The sequence below is a fragment of the Myxocyprinus asiaticus genome, chromosome 15 (genome assembly GCF_019703515.2).
Source record: "Myxocyprinus asiaticus isolate MX2 ecotype Aquarium Trade chromosome 15, UBuf_Myxa_2, whole genome shotgun sequence".
NCBI classification, from domain to species: Eukaryota; Metazoa; Chordata; class Actinopteri; order Cypriniformes; family Catostomidae; genus Myxocyprinus; species Myxocyprinus asiaticus.
The window spans coordinates 36,519,029-36,528,604 of record NC_059358.1 but is presented as its reverse complement, the minus strand read 5'-3'; positions in this window follow the sequence as shown (position 1 = coordinate 36,528,604).

Genomic DNA, 9,576 nt, shown 5'->3' with positions numbered 1-9,576 from the left:
AGCACGAATACAAATTTCGTATCCCAAAAAGTTTACAAAGAAAGACGAATACTTTGTCCTTTTCTTGATCTGGATGATCTGGCCCAGTGAGATTAATAGAGAAAGGCCATCATACGTACAGAGGAGGATGAAGAGTTACGACAGTGTGTGTGTGTGTGTGTGTGTGTGTGTGTGTGTGTGTGTGTGTGAGAGAGAGAGAGAGAGAGAGAGAGAGAGAACTGGATGAAGAAAAGTACAAGTGAACAAGAAAATCACTTAGTGTTTTGATAGGCCTATTTGATGTTTTATATAGGGTGAATCGAGTATAATTTTAACAGGGTATAGTTGTAATGCAAGTTTGGACTGTCGTTATCAGTTTTCACATTCTCTTTTTGCACTGAGAATTTTTAGGACATAGGCTAGTCCACATTATTGTTTTGATTTATTTATGTCTGTTGCTTGTAAGGCCCTTTCAAGTTCTATATAAATAAAACATATTACAGTTTTTGTTGATCGCTTTGGTACTATTATCGCAAGTATGTGGTAAAACCTAACAACTGTTAGTAGCAGATCATCAATTGACTAAGTACAACACACAAAATTACACAGTAACTTTTTCACCACACCTAATCAGTGTGTCATCAAAGAAATACCTTTCATATGAAGTAATTGTCTTTCACAATGCAATGCTCACAATACTTTTGATATGCTTCTCTTCTGATTTGCGTAAATACATTTGACCAACACTTAATCCAACTGCTCTTAATGGTTAATCACTGAACCGTCTGGTAAACCTATAGATTTTAATTGGTTTGTCAGCTATATACTGTATATGGATTTCGAGAACTACACAAATAAAATGTGTGTTTGTATGAACATCTAAATAACATGTAACCACACATAATGAATACTCGTTATTGCTAATTGATTTCACAGAGTGGTAACCACAATTAGTCACCATATCCATAAAAGGGGGGGTGTAAACACTGGCAATTTCTTTCAACATGGAGCAGGATAAACAGCAAGGAATAGGAAGAGCTCGTGGACAAGGGATCCATCAGAGAGGTGGGCATGGGCACCAACAGAGAGGTCAGTGAGGTGGGCATGGGCACCTACAGAGAGGTCAGAGAAGTGGGCATGGGGCCCATCGAAGCGTTGGTCATCAGAGAGAGGAAGGCAGAACTGTTGTCTCTAATGAAGTCTGGGCCATCATCGTTGATCATGTGGTGAACTGAGGCCTTACTATTGCAGAGGCTGCCAGATTAGTTGATCCAGATCTAAAAAGATCAACTGTCAATTCTATCATCACCTCACCTAAGTCTGGAGGATATATACTATGCTTTACCTTTACATTTACAGTAAATTGTAATTCATGTAAATTCATAAAACATGTTACAGTATTCTTACAGTATGATCTATTGACATTATACTCTGTTCTATGCTTAGAATTGACAGAAAACCCCATAGTGGTGGCCGTGGCCGTGTGCTGACTGACCAGCAGGAGTGGGCAGTGGTGGAAATGGTGAGGGCCAGGAATGATATACGGCTGTCGGAAATAAAGCAGGCAATTGAGGAGAACAATGACACCTTTGCCAATATGGCATCCATCAGCCTATCAACAGTAGCCCGCCTTTTGAAGAGGCACCAGTTATCAATGAAACACATTTACCTGGTGCCTTTTGAGAGAAACAATGACCGGGTGAAACAACTGTGGGCTGAGTATGTTCAGGTACAGCACTATATACTGTATTACTGTTACTATTTGATGCATCGTCTTCTTCATATGCATATTGGAACTACACTGTAAAAATAACTAACCTAAATATATTTTTTTAGAGGGTGATGGTCCTTGATGCTGATGTGAACATCACAAGTACATTTTTGTTGATGAAGCGGGTTTTAACCTGGCCAAAACTCGTCGCTGTGGACGGAACCTCATCGGCCAACGGGCCACTGTCCAAGTGCCTGGACAACGTGGAGGAAACATCTCCATGTGCGCAGCTATCTCTGAAAATGGTGTGGCAGGAAGCAGGCCATTACTTGGCTCCTACAACGCTGCACATCTCATTGAGTTTCTCAATTAAATTGAGCCGGCCTGTCATGGTGAAGGGGTCACCTATGTAATTGTGTGGGACAATGTCAGGTTCCACCATGCAGAGGTGGTTCAAGCATGGTTTCAGGCCCATTCATGACCCTCTACCTGCCCCCATACTCTCCTTTCTTTAATCCTATTGAGGAATTTTTTTCAGCATGGAGGTGGAAGGTTTATGATAGCCAACCCCTTGAGCGTGCCACCCTCCTTCAGGCCATGGATGAGGCATGTGATGACATCACTGTAGACCAATGTCAGGCATGGATTAGCCATGCCAAAAGTTTTTTCCCAAGGTGCATGAACAATGGTGACATTCATTGTGATGTGGACGAGAATCTATGGCCAAATGCTCAAGACAGGCTTGATCCAAATTAATGTAATGTGTGCTAAATATTATGTTTTGTTTTCATTTAGTTAATTTGTTTTATTTAACTGTGTACATTTGATTATAGAGAGTATACCTATGTTACAATTATATCTGAAAAGCACAATTTGCTTGTAGAGGATGTCTGTGTATCACAACTTGATTACACATAGGATAGATATTATGGAAATGATAGATTCTGTAAATGTTGGGTAATGTATGTGTATTGCCTAATGTGAAAACTGTGTAATCTGTCTTATACAGTACTGTAGCATATTACTTTCAGCACTTCTAAGGGCGATTTGAAACATGTATCTTGCATTGTTTGTTATTGGATTCACTGGTAGTTAAAACGACTAAACTGAAAAGATATCATTATGTTGTGTTTTGGTGATTAAACCATATGTTCTCATGACATTTCATGAGAAACTTATATTTTGAATCAATGGTTTTGTGGTGAGAGATGTTTACCAAATGAATGCACAATGGCAAGTTTTGAATGAAAGACTGGCTGCGTTACGGGTGTGATGAGTTTGGAGTTATGTACTAAGAGTTGTGAGGTTTTACCACATACAGTACTTGCGATAATAGTACCAAAGCGATCAACAAAAACTGTATTACTATTATTATTATTGTGGAATTATTAGTGAACATCTGTTTCACATTTCCTACTCCTCTTTCATTGTGAATAAATATTTATTCCTGACTGACAATTAAATCTAGGATACAAAGTGAATGAGAAAATCAGACATTTAATAGTGAAACAGACAGACAGACAGACAGATAGATAGATAGATAGATAGATAGATAGACAGACAGACAGACAGGCAGGCAGCCAGGCAGGCAGGCAGGTAAATGCATCTCATGTGAAAAAAAGGCACGTATTTTCTGATCAATACAGAAGTATAGTATAGAAAAGTATTAACTGTACTCGGACTAACCTATGACAGAAAGTCTATTCCAATTTTACTGCCAAAAATAATTTTGTAGCTTTGAAACTTTATTTACTTACAACCTAATGAGAATAAAGTTTGTTTGTCAAGACAAAAAGCCCAGATGCAAGTGACCTCTTGGAACGCCTGATTTCATCTATATTTGCAGTTCAGTTTTCAAACGCTGGAGGGCAGTAAACCCTATTCTTCAATCATCCCCTCTGAGCACTTAAAAGAGTAGTTCACCCAAAAATGAAATTTCTCTCATCATTTACTCATGCCATCCGAGATGTGTGACTTTCTTTCTTCTGCAGAACACAAATGAAGATTTTTAGAAGAATATTTCACCTCTGTAGGTCCATGCAATGCAAGTGAATGGTGGCCAGAACTCTGAAGCTCTAAAAAGCACATAAAGGCAGCATAAAAGTAATCCATAGGACAGATCAATATTTAAGTCTTTTTTTACTATGAATCTCAACTTTCACTCTCAATATATATATATATATATATATATATATATATACACACACACACACACACACACACACACACACACAAACTGTACATACACTATATACTGAGTAATTCTGAAATAAAGTAATAAAACCTGATATGTTGTTGTAAAAAACTTGAAAGAAATTTGTAAAAGGTTTTTTTTTTTTAAATGTTTTACTTTTTATTATTCAATTATTTGCTTGCATTTATTAGAAATGTCATCTCTTGAACGCTATTATCTGCTTACAAACAACTGCACACACACAATATGATGTTACTATTGATTCACTATTATTGTTTCTGAACCATGATGATCAGGGTGGAAAAGTTTATATACAAGTTTTACTTGATGTTACACACATTTCAATATTATTTATGCTGGATACGGTTAAATCATTGGACTCTGCATTGTGAATAGTCTAGTCTAATCAAACAACACGGAGGTGTTGGCAGCACATAAAAATGGGCCTACCTTTAAGTCTGCATTCAGTTAGACCATGTTGCTTTTATTATAATTTTTAATACTTTATTATTTACTCTTTACAGGTACAGTATAGAAGAACTCCCAAACAAAGAATTCACAGGATGAAGATGTGGAAAGTCATGTTGCACAATGGGATAGGCTCCGGCAGGTGAGATTCTAAACGGAACTGGCCTGAATGTATTTTGCTACCTGGGTTCACTCAACCAAGGAGCTCTGAGCGCCCAACGGTTAACGGATGTAGAAAGGAAGTCCCGCCTTACAGTTAAAAGAGCCAATCACCTTTTAGATACAAACATCACCTGTCAATCAACTCTAGAATGCGCATGTGCATTAATGATACAAGCTGGGAAAATCTAATTTTTTAGTGTAATCTGAGGTAAAGAATCACAATTTATGATACCAGTATTGTCAGATTTTATTGCTGATTTGAAATATGTTCTTTGATCGCAATCTTGACCAACCGTTTTTGAGATTTTGGTCTAGAAATAGCCTCCCGAGAGCGTTCCAAAGATGGCCGACAGTGAACTGACTTGCTAGAAAGACTTTGGGAATAGTCATTATTTTCTAAAGTGTATGCAAATACAGTAGTTACATGTGATAAATAATCTATGTGAACAATCCAAAAAATTATCATTTGCTGCGTGAAATTTCGACCGTAAAAATTACCCTTGCTAGTTACGAGTCAAAAATTGCATTTAAGCGGAGTTAGTGGCCAATCATAAATTAATCCATCAATATGTATGATTTTACTTCGTTATATCTTGATACAGATGTATTTTTTATTAATAAAATAGTTACATTTTTAAAAGTTGCCACCTCCGGTTTTTGCATCCATCATTTGCAATAAATTTTTTGCACTCTGCTGCCGTCTCCGCATTGGATTATGGGAAATAGGGGTCGGAGAGTGTACATCATATGTACCCTCGAAATCAGATTGCATTGTGGGTAAGAATGAGTGAACAAATGTAGGGAACGAGATGTAGGGAATGAATTCGAACACCACTACAAAATGGCCGACACCCGAAATAGTGCACTATTTAGTAGATAGGGGGCGGTTTCACAGCTAATAGCATTTTCATTCTTTTTATCTTTAATGACATATATAATAAATAATTCTATTATATTTTTATGAAAAATAAAATATACATAAACATGACAAGTTGAAGTATTTTCTCTTTATCATTAATGTAATAATCGTAACAAATAAATAGTTGTGAAAAGATTAATTGTATTATGATTCATTTTTTTATTAATGTAAAAATAAAACGCAGAATGCCAGGGGTATGCACAGTAAAACATTTAATTGCATATTAATATATATATATATATATATATATATATATATATATATATATATATATATATATATATATAAAAGATTACAGAGATGATAAAATTCATGAAACCAGGTGAAATATTCATGACAAAAGCTCCCGAGTGCTCTCTGACGCAGGGAATTTACGTCAGCGTCTGAAATCGCTCACTCATTTCATTCACTCACCGCTGAAATATAGTGCACTCACTGCCATTCACTATATAGGAAATAGTGAATGAGTGAACGAGTGGGTGATTTCAGACACAGCTTTTGACTGAACTCAACAATAAGCATCCCAGGTAGCATTTAGTAATCGGCCCGAGCGCCATAGCATAGCGGCGCCTGCAGGCCAGACACGGCATCGACGGCAGGTGTGATCCAGGCCGATTCTGGCTCAACACAGCTGGGCCAGATCAGGCCAATTGGTCTGGCCACTTCTGGAAATGATTCGGCTGATTGTTAAAAGTTTTGAGCTTTTGAAGCTGCACTGAAACTAACTTTGACGAGCTTTTTTTTCGAGTGCTCAAAACACACTACTTCCAACAATTCATAGATTAAACATGAAAAAGGTTCAGAATACCTTGCTACAGCCCTGCCTACCTGCAATTTTCCTGGCTTGTATAGCTAATGCGCATGTGCGTTCTAGAGTTGATTGACAGTTGATGTTTGTATCTAAAAGGTGATTGGCTCTTTTAACTGTAAGGCGGGACTTCCTTTCTACATCTGGAGACCGTTGGGTGCTTAGGGCTGTGTCCCACTTCACTTTAAACATCCACTGGCTAACTCCTCTAAGCACTTCCCCTCGGGGGAATCCACGCCGCCATTTTGGAAGTCCATTCCACTTCGTTAAGTGAGCGAGGGAAGTTTCTGTTGACAGACCCTCAACACCACGATGCTGACAGAGGGAGCGAGCCTACTCTGATGTACGCTTCAGGTAGTTCCATATCCCACAATGCAACTCGATAGTGACCTGACAGCAGATTGCACTTCATAAACCCCACCCCCACACAACTCTAATGTATGATGGAAGTGAAGTTAGGTCAATTAAGCAGTTTAGAAAAGTTATATTGAGATTTAACAGCATAACACTTGTAGCTACCTGAAATTGTTTATCACACAGTTATAGCCTGTGTTCATTGTTATGTTACGTTTGTGTAAATCTTGATTAATCCTTTCTAACTATTCATTCTAATGAGAAAAAAATAAAAATAACATACGAGATTTATACATAAGCCTCTGAAATCAATCTCCGAAAACATTGTTTTCTCAGGTGCAAAAATTACTAAATAATTCCACAAATTGACATCAGCCTTCAACATGCTGCAAGTGATCAAGAGTTAAGGGTGTTCCAGTTAAACCCATTGCAGGTCTACCGCCAGTAGTGGACACTAGCACAGTGTAAGCAGTGACGTACATCCGAGGGAAGGGGATACAAATTTGAAATGGAAGGCAGCTCAGAGCTCTTCGGTTGAGTTTCCCCCATTCATTTAAATAGAAGTGACCCATCTCTACTAAATAATAACTGGTTCAGTATATGCAAACAAGCATTAATTTGGTAAATAAAACCCATTATAGTCTAAGAGGACAGCTTTCAGAGAATAGTTTATAATAATGAATGAGGGTACTCGTGAATTTAAAGGTTAAATCTCACTCATTAACACTCCTTGAATGTAATTGTGCATTTGATTGATTCTAGACACTACTGTAAATGACAAACTGTCTGAAGAGCGAACACGCAATGCTGAGGCGGGTTTATTGAAGTTAGGATTTCTCTGCATTTCCATTGGAAATAGTCCCGTTTAAATTGTAATAAATTCTCAACGTTCCACTTTAGTGATTTATGTACAGTAGCACAGTCTTGTGAGTCTTTCATGTGCTTTTTCACGCGGTCGCCAGTTGAAATTTAACGTTTCAGTCACAGTTTTATTGCCGTTGTCTGCTACTACAAACTCACACACAGCGTAATGATCCGTTTAAACGTGAAACCGTTGAACATCTTACGCAACGCTCACGCCCCATGAAGCGCTCGCCATTGGTCGGTCTTTGGCGAGCAGGGCGTGTCGTGATTATTTTTAGAACTCCTATTGGCCGAGTCTTGTTGGGGGTGTGGTTAAGGATTTCATTCACAAATCTCTCAGGCTGCAGTTCCAGTCCATGTGCACGTTTCTCTTAAAGGGGTCAGAACCCGTTCACATGTCTTCGAGAAGTATCAGGACCGGCAAACTGCGACATGATTCAAGCTCAGTGCTCACGTTTTATCAGTTGTACTAGATAGACAGACAGACAGACAGATAGACAGATAGATAGATAGACAGATAGACAGACAGACAGATAGATAGATAGATAGACAGATAGATAGATAGATCTGTCATCTTTAGGTTTTTAATGTAAGTTTTGATTGCATAATGCAAAAGCTGGCACAACATTTTGAAATGAATAAAAATATATGTATATAAATTGGCCAAATAATTATCTGAATTGACATTCCCACAAGGATCTGTGCTCAAGTTTGTGTGTGTGTGTGTGTGTGTGTCTCGTGATTAAAAGTGAGTCAAGGCAACTTGATACACCCAGATAATAGCATGATAATCACTGTGCTCACAGTGTACAGTTTATGTTCCCCAATGAATAGTTTATTGCAGCCTGTGGACTACACAGAGTACTTTAGTCCTAAGATCTTCCCTCTAACCTAAAGGCCTAAACATGTTTGCATGAAATGCATTTAATTGGCAAAACCTTAATAATGTTATTTTTTTAAAATAAAAGACAATAATAATAATCAACATTCAAAATGTTTTTAAGTGAATTCAATAACTGTAAAACAAAAGATAAAAATTAATTGTCCAAAAATGTAATATGTATGTATATGAGCACCATGAAAAACAGTCTGAAAGATGAGTTTATGTTAGAAGAAAAAAGGAAAACAGGTACAAGGGTGGTGAACAATCTTATGAACAATTTTCATAACAGTAAATATTAGCGTCATCAAGAAGCAGAAGGTATTTTTACACTCGATACTGATTAGTCAGTTGGCGCCATCTAGTGGTCTGATATTTCTCAGTAACAACCGCACATCCATGTATCAGACCGGTCATCCGGGTATTGCGAGTCATTTTTCCCGTTTCTCGAATCACTGTGCGATCTCTACTAGTAAGCTAATAAAATAATTTCAACTCATATCAATCTTTCATGTCCATTTATTTATTTATTTGGCAAGTAGTATTGTAATAAGATGCATAATGAGGAGTCAGGCGTTCAATAATAACAAAATAAACACCAACCGAACTTGTTCAGCAGTTTATTTCATCTCACATAATTACATAATTTCAATGATATTTTATGTAAATTTATATATTAATTTGCTTAGTAGCTGTGTAATAAGCGGGAAAATGAACAGTCATTTGGTTGTTATTGAAAAATAAACCCATTCAGGCTGATACAAGACCTGGTCACCCTATATGGGTTTAATTTGTGATAACAACCGGCTGACTGTTCATTATCCCTTACTTTTTCCTTCATGCATTTAACATGGCAAACAAAAAGGCTTTCTTTTGCAACAGATTGTCTGACAGAATATATAACTGTTTTTAAAAAGTCTGATTTTAAACTCCAAAGTCAACATCTTTTTTGGTGACATGTTATAGACAGTGTAATGGTCCATTCCTTATTACATATCATATGTATTACATAATATTAATGAACAACTGTACCTAATGTGAAATGCATTTGTGGAGCTGGTAGTTTGTTGTTATAAGTAATTATATTAACATGTAATATGCAGCCTACAGCACTTTTTCATTGACTGAGTTTATAAACAGATTGCAGATCTTATAACAGCTCTATCATGTGAACTGTTTTGCAGGTGTTCAGGTGAGAATAGAGACAGACAGGTCCATGTTAGGTGACTGGTTCTGA